Genomic DNA, 26,620 nt, shown 5'->3' with positions numbered 1-26,620 from the left:
CCATAATAGGGTACTTGCCTAGCATATGTTACATCCTAGGTGCAATTCCCAGCATTGTAAAACACACACACGTACACACACACACAACTGCATGGTCTTTATCCACAGCGTTTTATAGCCATTGCTACTAATGGTTCAATGTTTTATTTGAGTGTGTTTTGGGGGGTATTTTGTTTTCAAAAATGGCCTCATGTGACCCATGCTGGCCTTTAACTCACTGAATAGCCAAGGATCCTGGGCCTTGAACTCATCATATTGCCAAATTTCCTGGGCCTTCTGCCTATAGCTCCCAAGTGCTAGGATTACAGCTTTGAGTGTGCCTTTTCAAAGGGTTTCTGAGCCATGTAATATAGCCTAGCTTTCAATCATTAGGTCAGGTTTTCATTGTACCTGGAAATGAAAACAGTACTCTTGACAGCAGTCATGTCTTCTAACATGAAAACTAGGGTGGTGATTATGTAACTTAACATAGGCCATATCGTGATGTTCTGCATTTGTTGCAATAACATGGGTTCACATGCTAATTGGTATCACATATCAGGTACTCAATATGGGCTTCTATGTTGAGAGACAAGGATTAGAGGAAATTGGCTTCAGATTCTTCACAAATCCTGAGCCTTTGGAAAAATACCTTCAACAATGACTATGAACTCAAATGCCTGAGGTGGCCTACAGTATGACAGATTGCTTGTGTTAGTTAACCACTAGAGAGAGTGTGTGCTTTAACCTCCCCATCCTGCCAACTCCCAGGTAAATGGCAAGGCAAATGGGAGCTCAAACTGTAAAGAAATAATCTACTGCCAGGACCCAGAAAGCCATCTTGCTAAAGGCAGAGAGAGTAAGAGGTGAAACTTCTTCAGGTGTGGCACATAACAATTCACTCCCATTCCCCACTCTTTTATATATATGTGGGAGTTCTGCCTGCGTGTCTGTGCACAGTATTTAGGGAGGTCAGAAGAAGGCACTATATCCCCTGGGGTTGGAGTTAACAAATGTTTGTGAGCAGCAAAGTGGGGTGCTGGAAATTGAACCTAAGTTTTCTGGAAGAGCAGTGTTCACGAGCGCTGAACCATCTCTTTAAGCTCCGATGATAAATTTTGAACAAGAAATTATCCATACTGTAAGACCAGACTAAAAAGATAACTATGCCTCCCTCTATATCTGTCTCTGATAATTTTTAAGGCAGGATCTCTCAATTATATAGCTCTGGCTGTCCCGAAATTCAGTATGTAGACTAGGCTGGCCTGGAACTCAGATCTACCAGCCTCTGCCTCCTGACTGTTGGGACTAAAGCTGTGTACTACTATGCCCAGCTAACATGCTCCCTTTCTATTAAATCAATCTCTTTCCCTTTGTTGTCATTTCCCCCACATAAACACACACTGTGTCATGTATGTGTGTGTGGGGGTGCTACAGGACAACCTCTGGTATTCCTGATCTATCCATTTTTTTTTATAGTCACTCACTGGCCTGGAGCTCATTAAGTAGGCTAGGCTGGGTGACCAGGAGCTCCAAGAATCTGCCTATCTGCCTCCTCACTACTGGGATTACAAGTGCACACCATCATATCTGGCTATTTTTTAAACATGTAATTTTGGAATTGAACTCAAGTCTTCACTCTGGAACAGCAAGCCTTTACCAACTGATCTAAATTGCCAGCCCTAGAAAGTTGTAAATAGGAATTTTATTAGTTAATTCTGTTTGACTGTGACCAAATACCTGACAAGAAACATAAGGGATGAAGATTTATTTTGGCTCGTACTTTGAGAGGATACAGTCTATCATAGTAGGGAAATCATGGTGGCAGAAGCTGAGGTGGCTGGTCACAGTGAGTTGGTCCATCCATAGTTACAGAGTGGGGTAAATGCTGGGTCTCAGCTTGAGAGATCTAGGGGAACTCAGGCAGATCAAGACATCAAGAATGAGGCCCTTTAAGAGGGCTGCTTGGTCTAGAGAGATGACACAGTGCTCAAGAGGGCTTGGTGGCACATCCCTTTAATCCCAGCACCTGGCAGGCAGAGGCAGGTGGATAGCTGTGAGTTTGAGGCCAGCCTGTTCTACAAAGCAAGTCTAGGACAGCCAAAGCTACACAGAGAAACTCTGTCTCGAAGAAACCAAACCAAACCAAAACAAAATAAAAAAGCATTCAATGCTCTTCCAGAGAATGGTGGTTTATCAGCTCATAACAATTGGTAACTCTGGTTCCAGGGCATCCGGCTGCCTCCTTTGACCTGAGAGCACCAGGCATGCAAATAGTACACACATACATACACAAAGACGAAACATGCACATAGATAGATAGATAGATAGATAGATAGATAGATAGATAGATAGAATGAATGATAGATAGGAAAATAATTATGTTTCTTTCCCCTTAAAACTCCTGGGGATGAAGCCGAGCATGGTGGCTCATGCCTATAATCCCAGCACTCGGGAGGCAGAGGCAGGTGGATCGCTGTGAGTTCGAGGCCAGCCTGGTTTACAAAGCAGATCCAGGACAGCCTACACAGAGAGACCCTGGCTACACAGAGAGACCCTGTCTCGAAAAACCAAAAAAAAAAAAAACAAAAACAAAAACAAAAACAAAACTCCTGGGGATGGAGAGATGGCTTAAGATGGAGGGATGGTTAAGAGCACTTGCTGTACTTCCAGAGCACCACGGTTTGATTCCCAGCAACCACATCAGGCAGCTTTCATTCATCTGTAACTCCAGTTCCAAAGAATTCAACACCCTCTTCTGGACACCCTGGACACCAGGCACACATGTAGTGCACAGACATAAATGTAAACAAACATATACATAGAATATTTTTCAATGGCTGATGTTTCTGGTATAATGTCACACACCTTTTGACAGGATAAAATTTGGGTGAGGGGTAGGGTACCTTTGTCAGGGCTGTGCCAAGGTGTACCCTTGAGAAATTGCATCTTGCAACAGATCTTGTGTACGAGGTTTATTGGGGGAGGGAAGAGCAAAAGGCCATCTCAGAATGGGGACATGAGAGAAAGATGGAGGCAGATAGGCAGGGATATAGGGAGAGGGCCAAGGGGAGAAGAGAGGCACAGGAGGAGGCAAAGAGAGCAAAGAGAGAAACATGGGCCAGGATGAGGATAGAGACAGGAGGGAAGAGAAAGGGGTGTGGCTTTTATGCATGGCACATCTGGCACGCCTGGTGGTGGCGCATAATGACATAAGCAGCTGCTAGAGTTCTTAGAGCAGGTCAGTGGAGTCGCCTGTTTGCTAACACCTTTAATCCTTGAGTTCTAGGCCAGCCAGGTCTGCATAGCCTGTTCTTGCCTAAAGCTTGATTGTGAGTGTAAATTACAGCTCTGAGGGAAAAAGTTTCCCCAATGGAAGAGTTGCAGCTGTGATGGGAAAGGTATCCCTGCAGTGAAGACCCAAAGAATACCACAAAGTCACACCACACGACAAACCTCACACAGGTAATTTATGGGGAGGGTTTAAAACCCCAGGAGGGGTGGCTGCCTCTGCTCAGGTGGGCAAGAAACAACAGAGAACTGGGCAGAACACAAGGTGTATATATAGGGGCGTGGGGGGGGGGGTAGGGGGGGGGGGGAAGTTCCAGCCTGGCCTAGGATTGATGGAATTGTGGACAGATCTTGAGGTTTTTTTTTTTCCTCTCTAAGGCCTGCATTTGTTTGTTTTTTTGGTTGGCTTGTTTGTTTGTTGGTTGGTTGGTTGGTTGGTTTTTCAAGACAGGGTTTCTCTGTGTAGCCATAGCTGTCCTGGACTCGCTTTGTAGACCAGGCTGGCCTCAAACTCACAGTGATCCACCTGCCTCTGCCTAAAGGCGTGTGCCACCAGGCCCGGCCAAGGCCTGCGTCTTAAAGGGCTGGAGCCTGGCGCGGAGCCGCACGCCTTTAATCGTGAGAGGCAGAGGCAGGAAGATCGCTGTGAGTTCGAGGCTACACAGAAAGAGACCCTGTCTCGAAAAACAAAAACAAAAAAGGGGGGGTTGCTGGAAATGGCTAGCCATTAGAATAGTCTGTAAGGAGAGTTTGCTACTGTAGCAATTTCAAAAGAATGGGGAAAAAAGCTCATGGGTGGGAAGAAAAGGGTAGGAAGGAAAAGGTGCTCTGAGGAAGATAATGGCTAACTGGCAGAACCAATCAGGGAGAAAGGGAAGGAGTAAGAAAGAAAAGGGCTCCAAATCCTAGAAAACATCTAGCCTCTCTAGCCCACTTGGAGGACTCTCAGAACTGGGGCCCTATCATACTAAGTAAACTGGAAAGATGGCTCAGTCATTAAAAGCATATGCTGCTCTTCCAGAGGACCCGGGTTTGATACCCAGTACCCACATAGCATCTCACAATTAGTCATCTCCCCAGCTATGAGTGACTTTTAACGCCAGCACCATCCAACAGAAATGGATGAATCACATACTATTTTTGACTTGTTGGTAGGAGGTCTAGAAGAGAGAAGTAATAACCTTTGCATTGTATTATTATAAAATGTATCATAATGCCTATTATGGTCTCTTTTCCAACCAGTCTACAAGAAAACAATAGGGTACCAAATTTATTTGAGGTGGAGGTAGGAATGGTGTTACTTATCTGTGATCTCCATTTGCCAGGAGGCATGGGTTTGAAACCAGCCTTCATTCGACAATATGTTGTTCTAGCTGAACCTGGGTTACCGTATGAAGTTCATCACAGATGAAAATCAAGAGACCTTACTGGTTTTTAAAATCCATTTAAGGGTTGTGATAGGGAACAAAATCAGAGACTGCTTATGGCAGGAAAATATATATGAATCTATCAAAAAATAGGAAGTTTGTGAAGGGCACTGACTAAATTAGAAGCATGGTAAGCTTTAAAATACAATAAAAATAAGATTTGAAACTCACATAGTCATTTCTTTTCATTTACATTAATGTAAGTTATCTACCAATTTTTATAATTTATTTTATTGTTTTTATTATGTGTATGTGGGTATGTGCACATGAGTGTAGTTGCCCCCCCAGAAACCAGGGGCATCAGATCCCCTAGAGCTGGAGTTAGAGGCTGTTGTGAGCTTCTAGGCATGGGTGCTTAAAATTGAACTTGGGGAGCCTGCAACAGTAATATGTGTTCTTAACTGCTAAGCCACCTCTCCTGCTCCTACATATCACTTTTTATTTTTAAAAAACTATAAATATATAACTGTCAAAATGAGGGCCACACCACTACATATATTGAAACTACAAAAGACTTTGTCAAAAATAATTATGGGACCAGATTTTATTTACGATCTTGTTGGGGGATGGTCTAATGAATGCATTTTGATGCTAATTACTGCTTGCTGTCTCTGTGACCCACCTTTTGATTAATAAAAAGCCATCCCATCTGAGTAGGGCAGAAGAGATAGAGGTGTGGCTGAGAGAGAGAGAGAGAGAGAGAGAGAGAGAGAGAGAGAGAGAGAGAGAGAGAGAGAGAGAGAGAGAGAGCGCTATCCTGGGAAGAAGAAAAAAGGAAAAAAGACTGCCACAAGGAAAAAGAGACCCTGAGGAGAAGAAAAGAAGGCCGCCATGGGTTAGATGGGAGAGAAGCACATGGCCAGCATGGATGGAGATTCAGCCCAGATGAAGAACATTAGCAAGTGTTTGGGATTATGGATGGGAGGTAGCTTGATAGAATTTACTAGAAGCAGATGGCATGGGATTGAGGCAGGGATCCCATGCCTGCCCCACTATAGGAAGTAGTTTAGAGGATTAATGTCTACCCTGCCCCAGATTAATTAAGGCTATTTTAAAATATAACAAGTGACAGTGTCTTAATTGATTTCTAGCTGGGCATACTGATAATACTGATAATCTAAAAACAATACGATTTTGTCATTGTTGTTTGTTTGTTTTTCGAGACAGAGTTTCTCTGTGTGGCCTTGGCTGTCCTGGACTCACTTTGTAGACCAGGCTGGCCTTGAACTCCCAGAGATCTGCCTGCCTCTGCCTCCTACAGTGCTGGGATTTATTTACAAATTTGTTCATCATTCTCTAGGAAATAAAGGCAAGTACTCACATAAACAAACAAAAAACGAACACTAAGCCTTCCCCCAAACATTTTCTTCCAAACAAAACAAATAGTTTTTGTCTCTGCTCTGCCATTGACTGAGCTATTACAGAAGCAAAAGTGGGGCTAGGTGGATGGTTCAAGCAGTAGAGCAGTAAATCAGTAAAGCACTTGCTTGCAAGAACAGGCAGAATTTGATTCCAGAATTCACTAAAAATAAGAGGAAGGGTGACACATAGTTGTAATTACAGGATTGGGGAGGCAGAGACAAAAGGATACCTGAGGCTTACTGGCCAGCCAATCCAGCTCAATTGATGAGCTCCGGGTTAATTAAAAAAGCAAAACAAAACAAAACAAAAACTGTCACCAGGTATGGTGGCACATACCTTTAATCCTAGCACTTGGAAGGCAGAAGCAGGTGGATCATTGTGAGTTTGAGGCCAGCCTGGTCTCCAAAAATGAGTCCAAGGCTGGAGAGATGGCTCAGGGGTTAAGAGCACTGTCTGCTCTTCCAAAGGTCCTGAGTTCAGTTCCCAGAAACCACATAGTGGCTCACAACCATTTATAATGAGGTCTGGTGCCCTCTTCTGGCATGCAGACATGCATGCAAACAGAACATTGTACACACAATAAATAAATAAATAAATAAATAAATAAATAAATAAATAGTGAGTCCAGGATAACCAGGACTGTTACACAGAGAAACCCTGTCTTGAAAAACAAAAAAGCAAAACAAAACAAAAACCCAAAACTGTATCAGAAGAGGTAGATGGTATTCATGCAAATGGTGACAACTGACGTTTTCCTCCAGCACCTATACACACATTCATACAAGACACATGCATAACACACGTGCGCGCGCGCGCGCGCACACACACACGCACACACACACACACACACACACACACAAAGAAAAGAGTACCCAGGTGGTGCACAACTGTCATCTCTACATTAGATGGTGGAGATATGAGGATCAGATATGAGGAAAACCAGCCCAGAGTACTTGAAATCTTGTCTCAAATAAACAAAACAACAACAAAAATGAAAGGATGGTGTCCATGCAAAAAAAAAAAAAAAAAATTGTATCATGGGCCAAAAGAAGAGGAAGAGAAATCAGGGCCAGCTATGTATATCTATCAATTGTCATTAATAGTTAACAGAAAACACACGTGGTTCTTTCAGTTGGGATATAAACATTGATGTCAATCCTGAGAGCACACTCAATACAACCTAAAATAGAACACGCACAGAACCTCTGGGGAAATCTAGGCCAGAAGTATTTTCAAGGGACAAGGGAGCTATCTGCCCTACTTCATGTTTTTCACCAATCAGTCTTTAAAAAAAGAAAGCCACATAGAAGGGCAGCTGCAATAAGTGTCAGACCTACCTATTAATTTTCCTCTAAATCTGTCTCTCTCCAGCAAGTGACATGGATGATGAAGTCTTTGCCTAAGCCTATATCAAAGCATAAATTAATTGCTCTTATTTTTTTATTTTTCTTATTTAAACATTATTAGTCATGATTCTCTAGAAGAACAGAAATATATGTATGTGTATGTAAGTATGTGTGTGTATGTATGTATGTTTGTATGTTCTGTTGTATACCATTTTTGTACTAATGGAAACACTTCTACCAGGAGAAAAGGGAGACTCATGATACCCAAGGTGTCAAAAAACAAAACAAAACGAACAAACAAAAACCAATGTTCACGAGGCGGGCGTGGTGGCGCACGCCTTTAATCCAGCACTCGGGGAGGCAGAGGCAGGCAGATCGCTGTGAGTTCGAGGTCAGCCTGGTCTACAAAATGAGTCCAGGATGGCCAAGGCTACACAGAGAAACCCTGTCTCGAAAAACCAAAAAACAAAAACAAAACAAAACAAAAAACCCCAATGTTCACAGTCTGAAAAAGCTGGAACTTAAGCTGAAAGTTGCAGGATTTACCAGGCCCTTCCCCCAGTGTTATCCAAGTCTTAAACAACCGCTGGGGAGGAGACTCTGACAGAGAAGGCTGGGTTGGCTCAAGGATGCTTCTGGCACCTGTGGAGCTGCCTGCAAACTGTGCACAGAGTTCCAGGTTGCAGATTTCTCGGGCTGTCACTCATGTTGGGGTGGGCCTTTTAGTGAAGTAGCTGCATTTGAACCATCTATTCCCCTGCAGGTCAGTCTATACTCATACTTCGCTTAACTACACTAATAAAAACTCACTGTGGGGCTGGAGAGATGGCTCAGAGGTTAAGAGCACTGCCTGCTCTTCCTAAAGGTCCTGAGTTCAATTCCCAGCAACCACATGATAGCACATAAACATCTATAATGAGATCTGGTGCCCTCTTCTAGAGTGCGGTTGTATATGCAGGCAAACCACTGTATACATAAATAAATAAATCTTTAAAAAAAAACCTCATTGTTTCACCAAGTTGGACTTTGATGAAATGGCTACTTTGGTCTGTTGCGGGTTCTCTATCTAGGATGTGTAGGTGTGTGTGTGTGTGTGTGTGTGTGTGTGTGTGTGTGTGTGAGAGAGAGAGAGAGAGAGAGAGAGAGAGAGAGAGACAGAGAGGGAGAGACAGAGAGAGAGAGACAGAGAGAGACAGAGAGAGAGAGAGAAAAACTACTACAAAAAAGGATTTGTTAGGCTGGGTCCCACAAGTAGATGTTTAGATAATCTAAACAATGACTGTTTGCCTCCTACAGAAGCAGAAACCTGTTAGCTACTCAATCTAAGAAAGCTGAAAGTCTCATTACAAGTGACACTGATGGTTACCTACAAGTTCCTTTGCCATTCAGCATCTGGCAGAGGGCCTGAGTCCCACTGCCAGTGGGTCAGTCCAGGTGGTGCCTGCCTCCAGACTAGAGCAGGCCAACCTTGAGATCAAAGGCCCCGAGGTCCAATTTCTCGCTCAGGGGCAGCATAGAGCACTCTGGGTGAGGCCCAGAGCCTGGGACCAGGCCTGGGGCACTAGGCCAGGTTTCCAGTCTTTCCGGAGGTGGGGGGAGGTGGAAAATGACAGTTCCTTGTTTGACAGAGGAAGGAGGCAAATGTTCAAAACCTGATGGAAAGCAGGTATGGTGAGCAGCAGCCCCAGGCAGTGCTTCACTGGGAGGATGGGGGGTGGGGTCAGCACTGAGCTAGTGGCATGGTGGAGCAGGTCCCAGTGGCTGCAAAGGCAGTTCCGCCATTGCTGCCTGACCCCTGGGCATCCAGTGGTGGTTCCCCCTGGAATAAATGGAGTCTCAGAAGGTCATGATGGAGGAATGGCAAGCAAGAGAGCCTCTGAGCACTCCAGCCAGCCTTTGTTTATAAACTTTGGGCAGTGGAGAGGGGTTTTGAGGGTGAATGTGTCTGATTCGCTAGGGCTAAGGGTGCTAGGATACTTAATCTACATACAGTGCCACTGTGCCTCATTTACATGCAGTGACACAGGACCCTATCACAAGAAGGAAAACACAGTACTTAATTATCCTGTAGGTGAGGGAATAACTCCTAAGTATGATTAAAGGTCATTTGTTGAATAGGGTGGTGTACTTTCAGAAATTCCCTGTGCTAGCTGAACAAGTTCCTTATCAGGAAAGAATCCAGCCTGTGATCTTCCCTGAGGGCTATGGGACCCTCCTTACAAGATCTGGAGTTACCAGATCAGGTGGAGTGAGAACCCCACTGAGAAAAGGGGAGTCCACCGTCATAGACCTAGAGCAAAAATGGCTATCTGGAGAAGTCCGACTTCAACCTTATCAGAGTCCCACATTCCTTAAAGAGTATTTCTGTAGCTGTGTTAAGAAGCTGAGGGCACTGGAGTCTGATGGTCACAGGTGATGGCGTGGTCGTTAAACACATCTGCTGAAAAAGTATAGTGCTCGCACATTCTGGCTCTTTTCCCCACCTTTGTTCCATTTGAGTCCCAGGCCTATTTGGATGTTGCCACCCACATTCAGAACAGGTACTTTCCCCCTCCATTACTGTCCTACATGTCAATCATCTCTGACAACACCCCCACAGATACCCTCAGAAGTGTGTCTCTAGGCATTTCAATCTAGTAAGGTTGACAGTCAGATCATGACAAACACATTTTAAGCTACCCACTATTCCACTCAACTGCCTTACAGGGAACACAAATGGTAAGGAAATGAAAGCCAAAGAAATTAATGGGAAAGGCCAATAGTATTCGGTTTCAATAGTATTCTGTGTGTACATGAATATGCAGTGGTCATATACATACAAAGTACTATGTTGCCACATGCAAATTGCTTTTGTCTTGTTTTGAGACGAAGTCTCATGTACTCCAGGCTTGCCTCAAACTTCCTATGTAACTGAGAATGATCACGAACTCATCCCAAATGCTAAGGTCACAAGGATAAGCAGTCATTCTCAGCATCATGTGCAAATTGTTTACCTGCTTTCTCCATGGAAACAGACAGAAAATAGAGCTAAGAGCCATCTGCTTGTCTTGACAGAGGTCACCTTTTCAGAGGTGAGTCGAAAAAGAATACAGTCAGTACAGAGAGACATATATATGCACATAGCCATGAAATACACCCATATTTCTTTTTGTTGTTGATTTGTAGCCCTGGCTGGTCTGGAACTAACTATGTAAACCAGGCTGCCCTGGATTATCAGAGATCCACCTACCTCTGCCTCTCAAGTGCTAGGATTAAGTGTGTGCTACAATATTCAGTTTTCTTACACCTAAAAGAACAGAAAAAACAATTTTTTTTTGTTTTTTTGAGACAAGGTTTCTCTGTGTAGCCTTGGCTGTCCTAGACTCACTTTGTAGACCAGGCTGACCTCAAACTCACAGTGATCTGCCTGCCTCTGCCTCCCAAGTACTGGGATTAAAGGTGTGCACCACCACCGCCCGGCAATACTCATTTTTAAATCACAAACATTTATGTACATCTAGAGCAATGACTACCAGGTGGCTGGAGATGAAAGATGTTAAGCACCAACCTGATGGCCTGCAGGGGCATAGATGACTCAAATGCAGCTGCAGCCACCCCAACATGGGTGACAGCCCAAGAAATCTGCAACCTGAAGCTCAGTACACAGCTTGCAGGCAGCTCCACAGGTGCCAGAAGCATCCTCCAGGCAGCCCAGCCTTCTCTGGGCAGCTTGGTTGTCAGAGTCTCCTCCCCAGCAGTTGTTTATGACTTGGATAAGACTGTGATTATCCTGGTAAATCTTGCATCTTTCAGCTTTCTCAGAGTTTTAATTCAGGGAAAACTTCCATAGAAAACATGGGTTTAAGTTGACTAGAAGGTTTATGGGAAGTGAGAGCTCTATGATCAGTGAAGACTGGGTGCTCAGACTAAGGGAAAGATACTATAGCAAGGATGAGGATTATGGATCCAAATAAATAGGATTTGAAATTGCACAATTTTAGAAACAGAGCAGTCAGGTCTCTCCTACATTTTGTCATTACAACATGACATTACCATGTGAGAGGCCGCACTCACATTCGCCATTACAAGATGGCGCTGACATCCTGTGTCCCAAACTGGTAAACAAGTAATCTGCGCATGTGCGAAGGAACTTTCCACTTGTTGTGCTCTGCCTCTCCCGTGGCGTCATATCGCCTGATGAGTAACAGCCAATCAGGGACTGACACATCCTAAGCGGAGAACAGTTTCCTATATAAGGGATGGGTTTCTGCTGTTTGGGGTCTCCATTTTACTTGTCGTAAGCTTATGCTCTCCCTCTTAAGACGCATTAAAGCTTTACTGCAGAAGGATCCTGTGTGTGCAGCGTCGTTCTTGCTGGCGAGACGGTAACGCGAGTCACATTACCACAGATAAGGTTCATGCTTGGGAACCACATAATTGAACAACAAAAAAGAACCACAAAACATCTTTGAAGCAGACTTATGAATTTTTTATGTTTAGATGCACTCAAAGCTAATACTTGACACATGTGGCTTATGGGCTGAAGGTTTGGGCATACCTGACAGATTTCCTAGGGTACATCACCATGAGAAGTAAATGTTATTTGGTGGCTGGGGAGATGGCTCAGTTGATAAAGTGCTTGCAACTGTAAGCCTGAGGACCTGAGTTTGATGTCTGGAATCTGAGTAAACAATCTGGGTGTGGTAGCTACCAGCTCGTCATTCCAGACCAGCAGGAGGCTCCCTGGGGCTTGCAGCTAGCCAACTTTGACTAACTGGTGGGCTCTGGTGTCCTAATAAGGGTTTCTATTGCTGTGATGAAACAGCATTGTTGGAATTCTGCTAGGAAAAGGGAGGAATGCTAGGATTCTGCTTCACTCTGCCTACCTGTGATGGCACTGTTTACCTGCCATGGGGGGGGGGGAGGGCGGCCCTGCCCTGGGCCATATAAAAGACACCCTCCACGTGGTGATGCTCTCTCTTTCCCTCTCTACTTCTCTACCTTTCCGCTCTACCTCTACCTCTCACTACTTCGTTACCTCTCTGTACTTCTCTATCTCTCTCTCTCCCCCCTCTTACTCTCTGTGTCTCTGTCTCTGTCTCTGTGTCTTTGTCTCTCTGTGTGTCTGTCTGTCTGTCTGTCTGTCCGTCTCTCTCTCCTGTCTCTGTCTCTGTCTCTGTCTCTCTCTCTTCCTCCACCTGTGTCTCCAGAGACGGTTCCTGCATCTCTTTATTAAACCTCTTAAGTGGATCTGTTATGTGGTGTGATTCCATCCCTCTGTACAGCTCCGCCGTTCACCTCAAACTTCCGCTGTACAGCTTTTTAAAAAATTTTTTAAAAATTTTATTTTATTAGTTTTATTCTTATTACATCTCAATGGTTATACCATCCCTTGTATCTTCCCATTCCTCCCTCCTTCCCTCCCATTTCCCCCTTACTCCCCTCCCTTATGACTGTGACTGAGGGGGACTTCCTCCCCCTGTATATACTCATAGGGTATCAAGTCTCTTCTTGGTAACCTGCTATCCTTCCTCTGAGTGCCACCAGGTCTCCCCACCCAGGGAACATGGCTCAAAGGTTAAGAGCACTGGCTGCTCTTCCAGTGGTCCTGAGTTCAATTCCCAGCAACCACATGGTGGCTCGCCATACAGCTTTTTAACAAGCACGACCAAAGAGCAAGTTGGAGAGGAAATGGGTTATTTGGCTTGCACTTCCAGATCATGATACATTATTGAAGGCAGTCAGGACAGGAACTCGAGCAGGGCAGGAACCTGGAGGCAGGAGCTGATGCAGGGGCCATGGAGGGGTGCTGCTTATCTGTTTACTGCCTTGCTCCTCATGGCTTGCTCAGCTTGCTTTCTTATAGAAACCCAGACAACATACCCAGGGGTGGCAGTACCCACAATGGGCTGAGCCCTCCATCATTGATCATTAAGAATTAAGAAAATTCTGTACAGCCGGATCTTCGAGGCATTTTTCTCAGTTGAGACTCCCTTCTTCTTCTTCTTCTTCTTCTTCTTCTTCTTCTTCTTCTTCTTCTTCTTCTTCTTTTTTTTGGTTTTTCGAGACAGGGTTTCTCTGTGTAGCCTTGGCCATCCTGGACTCACTTTGCAGACCAGGCTGGCCTTGAACTCACAGTGATCCACCTGCCTCTGCTTCCCGAGTGCTGGGATTAAAGGCGTGCACCATCACGCCCGGCTTGAGACTCCCTTCTTTAAGATGATGCTAGCTTGTGTCAAGTTGACATAAAACTATCTAGGGCATTGGATCTCAGTGAAAGACCTTGTCTCAGAAAAATGGAGGTGGTCTATTCCTGAGTAACCATACTTAAGGTTTACTTTTCACCTTACTGCACACACACGCTCAAAAACTTTAAAGGGCATTTGGGTTAAAGGAGCTAAGGAAAAATGAGTCACTCATACAGGCTGGATTCATTAGGATGATGATTATAAATGACGTGAAGATGAGAACCAATACCGTGCTGTCAGTAGGTGACAGCAACTAGGGACAGTAACAAGGGAGGTTAAGGGGGCTGGAGAGATTGCTCGGAGGTTAAGAACACTGCCTGCTCTTCCAAAGGTCCTGAGTTCAATTCCCAGCAACCACGTAGTGGCTTACAACCATCTATAATAAAATCTGGTGCCTTCTGGCTTGCAGGTGTATATTCAGGCAAAACATTATATACATAATAAATAAATCTTAAAACAAAACAAAACAAGGGAGGTTAACAGGTGGTTCTACCAGACAGTACAAAACTCTGGGAAAGTTGTTTTTACAAGGGAGAAACTTCAAAGGAAAAGACACATTCCACTTGGAGATTATGTAGACTATGTGAGAAAAGAAAATGTGAAAGTAGCCAGGTTGGTAGCACAGTTTAATTGCAGAATACTTGCACACTGAGTGCATAGCCCTATGTTCCATTTGCAGCACAGTAGACAGAGGGTGAGACATAGAGTGATACATAGCACGGGGAAGGGACAGGAAGATAGCTCTATTAGGACAGTGCTTGCTTTGCAAGGATCAGGACCTGAGTCGGAGCCCCAGAACTTGTGTAAAAAGAGGCAGGCTAGATGGCACATGCTTGTAACTCCAGTACTGAGGAGGCAGAGATAGGGAGATCCCTAGGACGTGCTAGTCAGTCAGCTTTGTCCTCTGACCTTCATATATATAGACACACACACACACACACACACACACACACACACAGAGAGAGAGAGAGAGAGAAAGAAAGAGAGAGAGAGAGAGAGAGAGAGAGAGAGAGAGAGAGAGAGAGAAGCGCCCTATAGGCACAAAAGAGGAGGAAGAAGAGAGTAGAGAGAAAGGAGAAAAAGAAAAGATAAAAGAGAGGAGAGCTAGCCAGGTGGTGGTGGCTTACACCTTTAATCCCAGCACTGCAGAGGCAGAGGCAGAGGCAGGTGGATCGCTGTGAGTGCAAAGGCAGCCTGGTCTACAAAGGGAGTCCAGGACAGCCAAGGCTAATACAGAGAAACCATCTTGAAAAACCAAGGGGAAGAGAGAGAGAGAGAGAGAGAGAGAGAGAGAGAGAGATGAGAGCGAGGAGGAGAGAGAGAGAGAGAGAGAGAGAGAGAGAGAGAGAGAGAGAGAGAGAGAGAGAGAGAGAAGCAGACAGAGGGGTTGCTATTTATTGGTACTATTAAGCTATTTGGAAAGATTACAAGTTCCTGTTTTCCAAATAGAAGCTTAATTTGAGAGGCTATGGGGAAATGGTTAAAAGTTAGGCGACTGGTTAGAAATTAAGTAGGTGAGAATGGAGGCTAAGGAGAAGCCAACTCAGGTGAGTTGATTCTGGAATGGCTTTGAGGGCCAAGCAGAAGTGCTTGGCGGATACCTCTGCCTCTTGGTGTGTCTAGTTGCACACAAGACAGGAAAAGGTCCGCGATCCTCAACTCCAAAGAGCCAAGAATTAGCGCCATCCAGTGCTTCCCTTCCTTCCAGCCTGATATGCCCCTTGGGCACTTTAGCCAGCCTCTTAGGGAGCTCCGGTGAGCACAGTCAGCAAAGGGCGCTAGAGCGCCTGCTGGAACAGCCTGGGCGGGGCTGAGAGCCCTAGAGTCTCCTTGAAAGCAAGTTCGGCGGGAGGCTGACACGATGGGCGGGGCTAGAGTGGGAGGTGGGGCCAGGCCATTCCGGAAGGAAGTGGTTCCGGGTCTCCTGGATTCGCAGGGGTGGCTGGGTGCTTGTTGGAGCGGGAGGCGGGAGCTGAGCGAGGGGCGAGGCCTGAAGGGACCTGCAGAGTCCGTGGTGTCGGAGGCTTTGGTGACAGCGAGGGCTATGGCGACGACTTCCCTGTGGGGTGAGCGGTCCCGGGAGCGGGTGGAACGAGGAGGCCCGGGTCTGTGAGGAAGGGAGGGTGTGTCCTTCGCCCGGGAGAGATGGTTCTCACGGTGGCGGGAGGGATGGCAGGGAAGGCGCGGCGGGCCGCCTCAGTTTCCCTGGGGACAGCGTCCCTTCGCCCCTCACGCTGGGCCACCTCCTTCCCTGTGCGGCTGCCGCCCGAGCAGCACAGGCCGGGGCGCGCGCTTGGCTCGCAGGCGTTCCGAGGCTGTCCCACGAGTGTCTTTCCCGAGACGCCTCGAGTCGCAGCACCTGTCCACCACCCGAGTCTGGTCTCCGCCCACGGCGTCGGGCAAGTGGCGACTCCTTTTTCGGGACCCTTGGGATGAGGAAGGGGGCGGTGTCCCGAGAACTGAGACTTAGTTCCCTGGTGGCCTCAGATGCCAAGCCCACAGGACCAGAGCTGCTGCTTTGTCCGTGACAGACGCTCTGGCTGCAGTACCCGCATCTTCGTGAGAGAACGTCGAAGAGTAGTGAAGACGGCGGCTCTGAGGAATTTAGTCAACTGTGCCACCGTCAGGACTGTCCTAGAAAAACTTAAACCCCTAAATATTTTCCCCTTGAGGGGGCGTTTTGAACTACACCTTGAATGATTTCTTTTCCGGGACAAATTACAAACTGCTGGTAGAAAACAGGGTCCTCGAGGCTCCTAGTCAGGCGACCTTGTGAGCATCTTTTTGTTTTGTAGCCCTGTTGATTAAAGCTAGGCCCTCCCCCATGCCGAGCAAGCACTCCACCATGGAACTATGTACCTTTTGAGACAGTGTCTCACCTTAAGCTGATGTTTATCGCAGTCAGGCAAGGCAGGACTCGAACTTTCTATTACCCCCCTCAACCCCCGTTCCTGAGTAGTTGGGATTCTAGGCCTGCACTGTCAGGCATGACACATTTTAACATTTTTTTCCCAAGATGTAAACAGGTTGCCCCCCCCCCCAGTCCCACCTTTTAAAAAATAGGTTTTGCTGTAGTTTCATAATGAGCCTTGTTTGTTCATTTGTGTTGGGGCTTGCTTGCTTGCTTGCTTGCTTTTCTTTCTGAGGCTCTTCTAGCCCAGGCTGATCTTGAACTCACAGGGTAGTCAAGGATAGCCTTCAACTTCTGATTCTCCTGCCTCTTGCTTGTAAATACTGGGATTACAGGAGTATGCCAGTCATGCCTTTATTTTCCTTGTTTATTGATAGCAGTTTAGCTTCTCATTTACTTCAACTTTCTAAAAAACTAGTTTAGTAAGGGATTTCCTAAATGAATAAGGGTTTTTGTTTGTTTTGGTTTTTTCTTTTTTTTCTTTTTCTTTTTTTTTTTTTTTTGGTTTTTCGAGACAGGGTTTCTCTGTGTAGCCTTGGCCATCCTGGACTCACTTTGTAGACCAGGCTGGCCTCGAACTCACAGCGATCCACCTGCCTTCGCCTCCCGAGTGCTGGGATTAAAGGCGTGCGCCACCACGCCCGGCTTGTTTTGGTTTTTCGAGACAGGGTTTCTCTGTGTAGCCTTGGCTGTCCTGGACTCCCATTGTATACCAGGCTGGCCTCGAACTCACAGGGATCCACCTGCCTCTGCCTCCCGAGTGCCACCACCACCCAACTGAATAAAGGTTTTGAAGTCATGACCTCTTTGAATTATAATATATCTGAGTATTTTGGCCGAATCACTTAACTTTTTATTTCCTCAGCAATGAACTTTTAGGGTCATATGAGACATTTATGGGAAGTACGTTTCACATTCCTTGTCTTACTGCAGTTTTTGCTTTATTTTAAAAAAAAATTAAGAGCACAGAAGCATCGTGAAGCACAAACTTTTTTTTTTACCGAGACAAGGTTTCTCTGTGTAGCCTTGGCTGTCCTAGACTCACTTTGTAGACTAGGCTGGCCTCAAACTCACAGCGATCCGCCTGCCTCTGCCTCCCAAGTACTGAGATTAAAGGCGTGCGCCACCACGGCCAGCATATGCACAAACATTTTTTAAAGTAAATTTTTTTTGGAGTTGGGCAAAATGGCTCAGGAAAGTGCTTGCTGTGCAATCTTGAGGACCTGGGTTCAGATCCCTAGTACCTACATAAAAAAACAGCCCTGCAGTATTTATCTCTAATCCCAGCTCTCAGGAGGCAGAGACAGGAAAGTCCCTGGGTCTTGCAGTCCATTCAGTTAAGCTGAAATGGCAAGCTTCCGGTTGGATGAGAGACCCCCTAAGAAAATAAGGTGGAGAGCTATTGAGGAAGATGTCTATCTCTGGTCTGTGCATGATTGCACATACATGGAAATATATGTACAAGGACATATACATCATTTTTTAAAAAGTTTGAAACCTGTTCTGAAGCTAGGCAGTTCAACTGGTAGAGTACTTGCCTAGCATGTTTGAAGCCATGATTTCAGTTTCCAGTACTCAAGAGACGAAAGATTGCAAATTCATGCTTGCCTCAGGCTCCTGGATTACAGGTATGTGGCACCATGTCTGACTAAGGATCACAAGTTTGAGGTCAGCCTAGATACTTTATTGAGACCCAGTTTCACGTGGTGTAGTGGCTCTTGTCTTAAATCCCAGCACTCGGGGTGGCAGAGGCAGGCAGATCTCTGTGAGTTCAAAGCCAGCCTGGTCTACATAGTGAGTTCCAGGACAGCCAGAGCTATATAGTGAGACCCTGTCTTGAAATAACAATAGCAAAAAAATGAAACAAAGACCCAGTTTCAAAAACTCTTCTATAGCACTTGGGAGGCAGAGGCAGGCAGATTGCTGTGAGTTCGAGGCCAGCCTGGTCTACAAAGCAAGTCCAGGACAGCCAAGGCTACACAGAGTAACCCTGTCTCCAAAAACAAACAAAAAAACAATAACAGAAAGCAGAAAGAAAACCCAAGCAAAACAACAACAAAAAACTTATTAAAAAACAAAACAAAAAAACCTCTTCTGTGATAACTCTTTGGCCCCAAACCATACTCTTTCATACTCTCAAGTTTGAAGTTTAATTTATTCTTCATGGTGCATAAATTTTTTGAACATAGCTCCCTTTTTGTTTGTTTTTTTGAGACAGGGTCTCATTTAAATCTTCTTGAGTCAAATCCTTTGCCTTGACTTCCTTTGTGCTGAGAGTGTGGTATTATAGGCATATGCCATCACATCTAGATCACTTTTCTCTTTCTGACCTTCATTTTCTTGTGACAGGATCTCATACAGTCCAGACTGGCCTCAAACTCAATATGTAGCTGAGCTGGATCTAGGATTTCTTCTGAAGCCTCTGTCCCTTAAGTATTGGGATTTCAGGCATGGTGTGTGCATCACACTTGGTTTATATCAGTGGTTCTCAACCTTCCTTTTTTTTTTCCTTTTTTCTTTTCTTTTTTTGAGAAAGGGTTTCTCTGTGTAGTCCTGGCTGTCCTGGACTCACTCTATAGATCAGGCTGGCCTCGAACTCACAGAGATCTTCCTGCTTCTGCCTCCCAAGTGCTGGGATTCTTGGAGGTTCTCAACTTTCCTTATGCTACGACCTATTAATATAGTTCCTCATGTTATGGTGACCCCCCAACCATAAAATTATTATTATTTTTTTTGGGGGGGGGGCTTGAGACAGGGTTTCTTTGTGTAGCCTTGGCCATCCTGGACTCACTTTGTAGACCAGGCTGGCCTTGAACTCACAGCAATCCGCCTGCCTCTGCCTCCTGAGTGCTGGGATTAAAGGCGTGTGCCACCTCGCCCGGCCATAAAATTATTTTTGTTGCTACTTTATAGGTGTAATTTTGCTACTACTATGAATTGTAATGTAAATATCTATTTTCTGATGGTCTTAGGTGACCTCTGTGAATGGGTCAATAGACCTCTAAAAGGGTCATGCCGCACAGTTTGAGAATCATTGGGTTATATGGTTCTGGGTACTGAACCCAGGGCTTCATGCATGTTAGGCAAGCACTATAGTATCTAAGCTGTTTCTCAGCCTCTTTCCTTTGTTATTTTAAGTGTTTTTAAAAATGTTGTTGTGAACAAATATTTATTCTGTAATTTTTTTTACTGATAATAATGTTTACTACAGTGAATTTGTGTGTGTATGTGTGTTTATGTTAGTGTTGCATGCATGTCAAGGCCAGAGGTTTGATATCAGGTGTTTTCTTTGATTGTTTTCTATCTTACTTTTTAAATTTTCACTTATTATGATTAGAGTATGGGGGGAGGTATGCATGCATGTGTTCTGGGATGCATGTGGAGGTCAGAGGACAACTTTGTGGAGTCAGTTCTTGTCTACCTTTACATGAATTGGCGGGGGTGGGGGTTGGGGCAATCAAATTCAGTTTGCAGGCTCATGTGCCAAGTGTCTTTCTCTGCCTTCTGCCTTCTTTTAGAGACAGCCTCTCTCACTGAACTTGGAGTTCATTAATTGTGGTAAAATGGCTGGCCAGCAAACGCCTTTCCATCCTAGTGATTATAATTGTGCTTGCATGAGATTTTATGTAGGTAATAGGGATTTGAACTCTGGTCTTCTTGCATGGTGAACACTTTATCAGTGGAGCTATTCCTTCAGCCGCATACAATGATTTTTTAACTGGCCACTGTTTTTTTTAATGCATCTCATAGAATTTGATTATCTGTTAGTCTTTGTGTCTGTACACACACACTGACTCTTGAGATAAAGTTTTACTCTTACAGCCCAGGTTGACTTCAGACTCACTGTGTAGCCCAGGCTGGCCTCAAACTCATAGCTACCCTCCCACTTCAGCCTCAGAGTGCCAGGATTATGTGTGTAAGCCATCATCCTTAGCTTCATTGTCAGTATTTTTTTTTAAATAGCTCTTTAGGGCTGGAGAGGTGACTTGGCAGTTAGGAGCACGTTTCTCTGGTAGAAAACCTGGACACAGAGGTCCTTAGTTAAATTCCCAGCCCCACATGGTGGCTCACAACCATCTATAATAGGATGTGATGCCCTCTTCTAGTGTGCAAGCATACATGTAGACAGAGCATTGTATACATAATAAATAAATAAATCTTTAAAAATAATGGGATGCAGTTCTCATACCCACATGATTGTTCACAACTATTGAAACTCCAGCTATAGGATTTCTGATAACCTTTTCTGTTTTTAGTGGATACTGCATGCACACATGGTACACGTACATACATGCTGACCAACACTCATATATACAAAGGAAAAATTCTTTTAAAAAATGATTTATTTATTATGTATATAGTGCTCTGCCTGCATGTACACCTGTAGGCCAGAAGAGGCCATCAGATCACACTACAGATGGTTGTGAGCCACTATGTTGTTGCTGGGAATTGAACTCAGGACCTCTGGAAGAGCAGTCAGTGCTCTTAACCTCTATGCTATTTCTCCAGCCCGGAAAAAATAAATCTTTAAAAAGACCATTTTTACACTTGCTTATTTAGCATATATTTGCATGCATGGCATGTGTGGAAGAGGGAAAGACTTGTAGGCTCTTTAAAAAAAAAACATGGGTTCTAGGGGTCCAACTTAAGTCTCAGAGCTTGTGTGGCAAGAACTTTACCTACTGAGCTATCTCCCTAGTCCCTAGGAACATTAGTGTTTTTCTTTTAGTGGTCTACCTTTGTATTTAACCTCTTTCTAATGTGTTTACTTTTCTGTGTATCTTTGTGTGAGACAGGAATTCCTTTAGCCCATGTAACCAAAGTAAGAATGATAAGCACCAGGGGGTTCTGTGTGCACTTATAGCTCTTCCACACTGAAGAACTCGTTATAGGTAACACTCTCTGTGTCTATGGGAATAACCCATGCCTGATCTCATTTTTGCTTTCCCCTTTCCTCTGAGCTACTGACCACCCTCTTTTTCTTTTCTTTTCTTCTCTTTCTTTCTTTTCTTTCTTCCTTTCTTTCTTTTTGAGACAGGGTTTCTTTGTATAATCCTGGCTGTTCTGGATCACTTTGTAGACTAGGCCAGCCTCAAACTCAGAGATCTGCCTGCCTCTGCCTCCTAGAGTGCTGTGATTACAGGCCTGTGCCACCTCCCCTGGCCCTGATCACTCTCTTATTCCTGTGGTCTCTTACTGCAAAGGCTTTCCTGGGGGACTTTTTATTCACTACATTTGTAAATACTGAATTTGTATTTCGTGTGGAATCTTTTTGCATAATTTACTCATTTTAAGTGCACAGTTCCGTATTTTTAGTATTTTCATACTGTTGTACAAACATTATCATATGTCTAATTCCAGAACAATTCTTCACCCAAAAAGCTCTTGCTGGCTGTGGTGCTAGATACCTGGAATCCCAGGACTTGGGTGATAGAAGGAGGAGGGGATCAGGAGACCAAGGTCATCATCATCCTTACCTGCACTGCAGCTGTGAGGCCAGTCTTCATGCTGGGAAACCCTGTTTTAGAAAACTAAAGGAAAAAGAAAAACCGCTAAACTCATTAGCCGTTATTCCATTTCTGTGGATTTGCCTATACTAGATATTTTACATAAATGAAATTACACAGTATGAGATCTTTTGTGAATGACTTCTTTCATTTAGCACACTGCTTGTAGGTTCGTCTGTGTTGTAGCATGTATTAATACTTACTCCATATTTTATGATTAGATAGTCCATTGTATATGTATGACATATTTTGTTCATGTCTTAATGTACATTTAAGTTGATTCTACCTTTTGGCTATTATGAATGCTCCTATGAACATTGTTGTAAAAATATTTTGTGTGGACATATTTTCAGTTATTGTGGTTGCATATATGTGGAGTGGAATAATAGTTGGACCATATGGTAAAACTGTTTGACTATAGGAGGAGCTCCCAGACTTTTCTAAAGTGTCTAGCTATACTGTTTACATTTCCAGCAGCAGTGTATAAGGATTGCATTAGCACTACGTTATTAAAACACGTGTTATCATGGAATGTTGTAATTATAGCTTCATTGGCATGGAGTGGTATCTATTATAGTTTTGACTTAACAGTCTGCAATGACTAGTGGTTTTATGTGCTTTGTAGTCAATTTTATGCTACTTTGGAGAAACGTCAATGCATCTCTTTTATTCATTTAAAAAGTTTGATTGTTACTGACTTATGTTCTTTTATATATGGATGAAATTAAGTACATTTGGGGTGATACAGACACTTGTGGTTCTCCTCTTCCCTGGGGGACTGATGGCCATCAGCCCACCAGGACAAGAGGAGCAGAAGAGGAGGCACAGGGCTTGGAAGGCCAGAAGCACTCCGGGGACCAATCCGTGGACTAGTTCCACTTTAATCAGGGAGAACAAAGGCTAGATAGCCGTGGGGGAGTTGGTGGGGGCCTCCAAGATAAGTGTTCATAATTGGTTGAAACCAGGCACCCTTTTATTTTTTTTTTGGAGACAAGGTTTCTCTGTGTAGCCTTCACTGTCCTAGACTTGCTTTGTAGACCAGGCTGGCCTCGAACTCCCAGTGATCCTCCTGCCTCTGCCTCCATAGTGCTAGAATTAGGTGTGCACCACCACGCCTGGCTGGAAACCAGACACTTTAAGGATGCTTTGATTTGCATTTGTCAGCATGTTCCGCTCCATCATGTGAACAGGAACATAGTACCTAATTATCTTATAGGCACAGGGAGCTGTGTCAAGGGCCACATATCAAATGTGATTCAGGGGCATCTGTGTCTAAAGACACTCTCCAGATGGAGCCAGAGGCTAGACCCTGCTGGGGAGAGGAAGTTCAATATACCTAAGGCTATCTAGACAGGGAGGACTGCAAGCTCAAACAGCAGAGTCCTTCCAACAGACACTCTTAAGCATTCTGTATGCATTTCTTTATAAGATAAATGATTTATAAAGAAAAATGTTCATTGATTGGATTATCTTTTGACTTTTTTTTCTCTCTCTTTTTTTAACATTAGGAGAAAGGGGTTTATTGCATCTTACATGGTAGAGTCTATCACCAAGGGAAGTCAGGACAGGAGCTGATGCTAGAAACCCAGTGTCAGGAACTGCAGCTATGAAGAGAGCTACCAATTGGCTTGCTTCCTTCCTTTCCCCACCAGCCTTTTCTCTTTGTTTTACTTTTTGTATTTTTACTTTCTTGGTGTTTTTTCCCCCAGGATTTTATAACAAGACTTTAATTACTTGGTTACTTCTCCTGTGATCATATCCGTATGTAAATCTTCTCAGGGTAACGCAGTTGTTAAAAACAAACATACATAAAAATAACAGCTCTAAACTGGTTAAGGTGGTGCATGCTTTTAATCCCAGCACTCAGAGTTAGAGGCAGGTGGGTCTCTGTGAGTTTTAGGCCAGCCTGGTCTACATAGTATGTTTCAGGACTACACAGAGAGGCCTTGTTTGAAAAAACAAAACAAAACTCTGGAACCAACAAAGCCAGGTCTACGTATTGCACAGATCAGTTAATTTATTTTGCGTTTCCAGCCATTACTAAACAGCTTTTAGATTAGAATTGGAATGTACTTCTGGCATGTAGTAATGAAGATACCCAGTAGTTTGCAGAAAATAAACTGAATGTTTCGTATTCTAACATCCTATAGTGTATTAATAAGATCTTTCTCTTTCTTTCTTTCTTTCTTTCTTTCTTTCTTTCTTTCTTTAGATTTTACTATTCTAAATTTTATTCTGAAACTCAAATTTACCCCAAACCATCATTGCCACAGTAGCTTTGTCATGCGCAGTGGTATACAGGTCCTCAAAGCAGCAGTGGCAGGCTGTGAGGCCATATGCACCCCTAGCTCGGGAACAACATGATTGGCCACACCCACTTAGCTATGTTTTGAATGAGACGTGAATATCTCTATAAACCTCATCTTGATGTCCTGAGGTTGCCAAAGGGGCTCTTCACAGCTTAGCTCTGCCCGGCTGAAGCTGAAGGTTTTGCAGTGTCATTGCCAGACCCATGTTACCAGCAATTTTCAATTTACCTTGAAAGAAGGCCGACGGAGGGTTCATTTTACCAGTCATCAAAGCCAGCAAGTCTGAGTCGGCCATGGTGATGGTGCAGTCAGCTTTCTTATCTGATTTGGGAAGCACTGATCCTTTGCCCTTCTTCACATGCAGCACCTGGGTTGCTTCTTTGCCCCTGGGGCCATCCTTCACTTTGAAGGCAAAAATACCACCAGCTTTCTTCACAAACTGCTCCCCTTTCTCTTCTAGCTTCTTCTTTATCTCCTTAAAGACAAGATTTGCCTTGAATCTATTACCTGTAGAGCTGGTGGGAGCGGCCGAAATCTGGTGTGCTCTGAAGGAGCTGGTAGCCTCAGGAAAACTAACTCATCCTGTAGAGAGTGACAACCACAGCTCCTCCAAGGCCTAAGTTGTTTATTTCTTTTTTTAACTTAAAATTATTTATTTATGGTTTTTCCTTTATTTATTTATTTAATGTGCATTTGGTATTTTGCCTGCATGTCTGTCTGTGTGAGGGTGTCAGATCTTGGATTTACAGACAGTTGTGAGTTGCCATGTGGGTGCTGGGAATTGAACCTGGGTCCTCTGGAAGAGCAGTCAGTGCTCTTAACCGCTGAGGCATCTCTCCAACCCAGTATTTTTAACTTAATACTCAGGTAAAAGTCTGGCTTGGAGTCCTCCTTTATTTAGTAGGGAAGCAGGCTCAGAGCTGAGGCTTCTTACTGCTGCCTAAAGTGGTCTGTGCTGTTGCATGCTGTCTGCTTGCGGCTAGGCTCCTATGAGGTACACACAGTTGGGGATAGTCCCTTGATGGTGTGCAGGAACCTTCTGAGTGCCCACAGGAAGGTCCCTCCTGCTCAGCGTGGACTCTGATAGCTTGCTCCTCCATCCTGGCCATGTTGTTGCCAGGGTTAGCCTCGTGAAGGCCTCCAGCTTGTGGATCTTGCTGTAGACATATGTCACCTCCTCAACAATTTCAAGTGAATATACTGCACTCCCTCAATGGCGGGGTGGGACAAGTCTCCATGAATCACGTCTAGCATGCTGACGAATTCATCCAACCAGGCAAGCGCGATTCTTGTGTGCTGACATTCAGGGTCTTTACCTTGGCACTTGAGGCTCGGTATGACAGGCAAGCAGGCCCGTGTGTCCTTGGGTCCTCAGGGGTCTCGCACAGTCCAATGTACCTGACTTACTGCTTTGGCTTTGTGACATAGGGCCACATCCCCAACTCCATATGGTATCCAGCAGCCTGGCCACTGGACTGGTGGGAGTGAGGCCCCTGCCCTCTGCTTGATCATCCATGGCCTGCCTCAGCAGCTTGGCTTCTCTTGGTAGAATTCACAGCACAAACATTTCAATTTGATGGATCCTAATTTTTTCTTTTGTTGCTTATATTTTAGTACCATATCTTAGAAAATATTGCTTCATTCAAGGACACAAAGATTATTTATACTTGTTTAAGTTCTGTATATTTAGTTCTTGAATCCATTTTGTTTGTGTGCGCATGTGTCCGTAAGACGATGTTTGGGTTGTATATTGGCTGATATAAATTTCTTAGTTCACTCTTTTTTCATTGAGGCTTTTAAAATACTGGCTTTATTTTTCTTGGTATTTAAGCTTTTTTCTTTCTTTCTTTCTTTTTTTCTTTTCGAGACAGGGTTTCTCTGTGTAATATCCCTGGCTGTCTTGGACTCCCTTTGTAGACCAGGCTGGCCTCAAACTCGCAGCGATCCACCTGCCTCTGCCTCCCAAGTGATACTTAAGCTTTTAAAAAGCTGATGATGGTTTTAAGTATTAGTGTAGTTCTGTGTTTGAGTTGTCTTTTTTTCTGCTTTTTGTTTGTTTGTTTGCTATGTAGTCCTGACTGGTCACAAACTTAAAGAGTAGTTCTCCTACCTTAGCCTCCTCGAGTGCTGGTATTACATACACACAATACTGCACCCAGCTCTTTTTCAGGAACTATAACCACACAAATACTACTTTACTTTTCGTCTGTTTCTATAACTTTCTAACTTTCTTTCCCTCTTACACTCCTCTTAATGCTGTT

The 26,620-nt window shown here is 44.3% G+C and overlaps 1 protein-coding gene and 1 pseudogene across 7 annotated transcripts in view; one reads left to right on the top strand and one right to left on the bottom strand.

The window, feature by feature from the left end:
• Positions 1-15,547: 15,547 nt before the first annotated feature.
• The window catches only part of Bclaf3 (BCLAF1 and THRAP3 family member 3), a 67,731-nt gene continuing 56,658 nt past the window's right edge, over positions 15,548-26,620 (top strand). For all 7 annotated transcript variants that reach the window (XM_051142608.1, XM_051142607.1, XM_051142606.1 and 4 more), the window contains exon 1: positions 15,548-15,698. The gene's annotated coding sequence lies outside the window, so the exon portion shown is untranslated. The remainder of the gene's footprint in view (positions 15,699-26,620) is intronic.
• Positions 24,483-25,875, bottom strand: LOC127184635 (sterol carrier protein 2-like; annotated as a pseudogene).

Source organism: Acomys russatus, chromosome X (assembly GCF_903995435.1).
Source record: "Acomys russatus chromosome X, mAcoRus1.1, whole genome shotgun sequence".
NCBI classification, from domain to species: Eukaryota; Metazoa; Chordata; class Mammalia; order Rodentia; family Muridae; genus Acomys; species Acomys russatus.
Note: the sequence above shows the minus strand (reverse complement) of the source record. Positions and strands in the feature narration are given on the sequence as shown.